This window comes from Vigna unguiculata, unplaced genomic scaffold (assembly GCF_004118075.2).
Source record: "Vigna unguiculata cultivar IT97K-499-35 unplaced genomic scaffold, ASM411807v1 contig_639, whole genome shotgun sequence".
In the NCBI taxonomy this organism is placed as follows: domain Eukaryota; kingdom Viridiplantae; phylum Streptophyta; class Magnoliopsida; order Fabales; family Fabaceae; genus Vigna; species Vigna unguiculata.
The window spans coordinates 9457-14184 of record NW_021011361.1 but is presented as its reverse complement, the minus strand read 5'-3'; positions in this window follow the sequence as shown (position 1 = coordinate 14184).

Genomic DNA, 4728 nt, shown 5'->3' with positions numbered 1-4728 from the left:
AAAGAAAACGAGAAATTTAATTTACTTGTTCCTGAAAACATTTTATCTGCTAGACGTCGTAGAGAGTTGAGAATTAGAATTTGTTTAGATCCAAATAATATAAATAGTATGCATAGAAACACAATATTTTATAATGAAAATAAAGTCCAAAATTGTTTTAAAGTTTTGACTAAAAAAAGAAATGAGAAAGAGAAAAAAAAACTAATGAATTTCAAAATTTTTCTTTGGCCAAAATATCGATTAGAAGATTTAGCTTGTATAAATCGTTATTGGTTTAATACCCATAATGGAAGCCGTTTCAGTATAGTAAGGATACATATGTATCCGCGTGTGAAAATTCGTTAATCTAATTTTGTCTTCTATTTAGCATATGTATCATAGATACATAGGTTAAAAAAATACACGTATTTTGGTATGGCATTGATTTTAATTCAATGATGTATACATTAAAAAAAAGCATTAACAAAATTATCTTTTTTTATCTAATGTAATGTATACAATTCTTTTTTATATATCAAACTAGTCTCCTTTATACTATATCTATTTAAATTCTCTATTTCAATTGGATTGATTTCAGTTATAAAAAAAATTAGATTTCGGATTTCTATCAAAAAATTAAAAATGAGTGTCATTCTAATTACTGATCAATAAAAATATCTATAAAAATCGAGGAGAAGGAAAAACTTTTATTTTTTTATGGTAAAAAAGTCATTTATACCTGTTATTTCACAAGAAAAAAAAGGAAAAAAACCGGGATTGGTTGAATTTCAAATATTCAAATTTACCAATAGAATACGAAGACTTACTTCACATTTTGAATTGCACCGAAAAGACTACTCATCCCAAACAGGTTTACGTAAAATTTTGGGAAAACGGCAAAGATTACTGTCTTATTTGTCAAAGAAAGATGGAATACGGTATAAAAAATTAATCAATCAGTTTAATATTCGGCAGTCACAAATTCGTTAAATTGAAGAGTAATTTTCAATTATTCGATTTATTAGATCTTGAATTTGGATGAACTTTTTTTTTAAGCGATTCATAAAAGAATAAATCGAGCAAAAACCTATGAATATCTCAACGAAAAGAAAGGACTTCATGATAGTCAATATGGGGCCTCACCACCCATCAATGCACGGTGTTCTTAGACTTATTGTTACTCTAGATGGTGAGGATGTTATTGATTGTGAACCGATATTGGGTCATTTACACAGAGGAATGGAAAAAATAGCGGAAAACCGAACAATTATACAATATCTGCCTTATGTAACACGTTGGGACTATTTAGCTACAATGTTCACAGAAGCAATAACTGTAAATGGACCAGAACAGTTGGGAAATATTCAAGTACCTAAAAGAGCCAGCTATATCCGAGTAATAATGTTGGAGTTAAGCCGTATAGCTTCTCACCTACTATGGCTAGGACCTTTTATGGCAGATATTGGTGCACAAACACCTTTTTTCTATATTTTCAGAGAAAAAGAATTAATATATGATCTATTTGAAGCTGCCACAGGTATGAGAATGATGCATAATTTTTTTCGTATCGGAGGGGTAGCGACTGATCTACCTTATGGTTGGATAGATAAATGTTATGATTTCTGCGATTATTTTTTAACAAGTATTGCTGAATATCAAAAACTTATTACGCGAAATCCTATTTTTTTAGAACGGGTTGAGGGCGTCGGTGTTGTTGATGTAAAAGAAGTTATTAATTGGGGTTTATCAGGACCGATGCTTCGGGCTTCTGGAATACAATGGGATCTACGTAAAGTGGATAATTATGAATGTTACGAAGAATTTCATTGGGAAGTTCAATGGCAAAAAGAAGGAGATTCACGCAAATGATGAAGGATTATCTTGTTCCTTTTTAAGATTATTGAATATGGTGTGAGTTGATTAAGAAAGCTAAGCGAAATCCCCACTGGACATTAAGATAGCAAGCTATCTAGATGTGAAGGTTCCTTTCACAAAGCTCAAGAGAATAAGATGATGAATTGATTCAAAACAAAAAGGAAATGGAAAACACATAAACCATAGAAAACCAAGAACAATTAAAGGAAGAAGAAAACATAAAATGGAAAGGAAAGAAATGGTAAAAATGTGAGAAGCACGCCACTACAAGGCTAGGCTAGAAGCCATGGCAACCTTGAAGATGAGTGGATGTGTGCCGCCACTTGCTATGCAAGATAAGGCTTAAAAGTATTCACTCCCAAGGGAGGAAACTCTCACAAATGGTTGAGACACAAGAGTGTTTTTACTTCAAAATGTTCAACCCTTTTACATGTCTAGGAGCACCCCTTATATAGAAGAGTTTAGGGGCCTCTAAGCAAATAAAAGATACCTAAGGATGTCTCTACAAAAACCTAACCCTAGCTTCTAGAAACTAGGTCAAATAAGGTTACAAAAATGAGAGACAAAAGAGCCAACTATGGTGTGTGCAAGGCTAATTTCGTTCTAGTACAAAAGGAGACAAAGAATGTGTCTCATATGTCTCCAAAAAGTGGCCAAAGTATGCTAAAAACAAAGGAGACCAAAGGTACATAGGTACACTTGCTTCATGCCTTTTACTTTATGCTTTATGCCTTTGCTTTACTCTCTCCACCACATCATTTATGCTCCCCAATCACCATGCGCCACCTAGCATTGCTTTCTTACTCCTAATTAACCTACAAAGCAAATAAACATAGATTAACATGTTGGCTTAAGTCAAGTCAACTATAGTCAACAAGTCAAACCTAGTCAAAGGTCAACAAGTCAACTAAAGTTGATTCAACTAAGCCAACTTAGGGAATCAAAAAATAACAAACACAAATGAAAGGGATGAAGGATTAGTGAACTTCCTTTCTAAACATGCTTAGTCTTCTTAAGCATGTGCCTCCATCCTTGGTTGGGGTCAATCCTTCATCACTTTTCCACCATCTTTATCTTTTCTTCCTTTTCTTTTACTTTAATTTCCATTCCTTCCACAGTTTATATTTCTTCCTTTTCTATTCTTTCTTTTTCTATTTTCTCCTTCAGCCTATGTTGATCCTTACTGGCTTTTGTTGGTGTCATAAATTTCAACTTCATTTCATGTCCCTCATGCCTCAAATAAAGGGAACCTTTATCAAGATTGAGCGTTTTAAAATGAAGCCATGCCAATCTCAAAAGAAGATGACAAGAGTTCGTGTGAGCAATATCAGATAATACTTCTTGCACACATTGTCCCGTACTGAATTTGATCCTTGCTTGATTCGAGTGAATGCTTGTTGGTAACTTGAGTTTCTCCACCAATCTTTGGCTTACAACAGTGTTGTCGCTTTCGTAAACGAATGCAACTAAACATGGGAGGCCTTTGATTAAACACCTTGTTTCTCTACTACCTTTTCCACCATCTTTATCTTTTCTTCCTTTTCTTTTTCTTTAATTTCCATTCCTTCCACAGTTTATATTTCTTCCTTTTCTATTCTTTCTTTTTCTATTTTCTCCTTCAGCCTATGTTGATCCTTACTGGCTTGTGTTGGTGTCATAAATTTCAACTTCATTTCATGTCCCTCATGCCTCAAATAAAGGGAACCTTTATCAAGATTGAGCGTTTTAAAATGAAGCCATGCCAATCTCAAAAGAAGATGACAAGAGTTCGTGGAGCAATATCAGATAATACTTCTTGCACACATTGTCCCGTACTGAATTTGATCCTTGCTTGATTCGAGTGAATGCTTGTTGGTAACTTGAGTTTCTCCACCAATCTTTGGCTTACAACAGTGTTGTCGCTTTCGTAAACGAATGCAACTAAACATGGGAGGCCTTTGATTAAACACCTTGTTTCTCTACTACCTTTTCCACCATCTTTATCTTTTCTTCCTTTTCTTTTTCTTTAATTTCCATTCCTTCCACAGTTTATATTTCTTCCTTTTCTATTCTTTCTTTTTCTATTTTCTCCTTCAGCCTATGTTGATCCTTACTGGCTTGTGTTGGTGTCATAAATTTCAACTTCATTTCATGTCCCTCATGCCTCAAATAAAGGGAACCTTTATCAAGATTGAGCGTTTTAAAATGAAGCCATGCCAATCTCAAAAGAAGATGACAAGAGTTCGTGGAGCAATATCAGATAATACTTCTTGCACACATTGTCCCGTACTGAATTTGATCCTTGCTTGATTCGAGTGAATGCTTGTTGGTAACTGAGTTTCTCCACCAATCTTTGGCTTACAACAGTGTTGTCGCTTTCGTAAACGAATGCAACTAAACATGGGAGGCCTTTGATTAAACACCTTGTTTCTCTACTACCTTTTCCACCATCTTTATCTTTTCTTCCTTTTCTTTTTCTTTAATTTCCATTCCTTCCACAGTTTATATTTCTTCCTTTTCTATTCTTTCTTTTTCTATTTTCTCCTTCAGCCTATGTTGATCCTTACTGGCTTGTGTTGGTGTCATAAATTTCAACTTCATTTCATGTCCCTCATGCCTCAAATAAAGGGAACCTTTATCAAGATTGAGCGTTTTAAAATGAAGCCATGCCAATCTCAAAAGAAGATGACAAGAGTTCGTGGAGCAATATCAGATAATACTTCTTGCACACATTGTCCCGTACTGAATTTGATCCTTGCTTGATTCGAGTGAATGCTTGTTGGTAACTGAGTTTCTCCACCAATCTTTGGCTTACAACAGTGTTGTCGCTTTCGTAAACGAATGCAACTAAACATGGGAGGCCTTTGATTAAACACCTTGTTTCTCTACTACCTT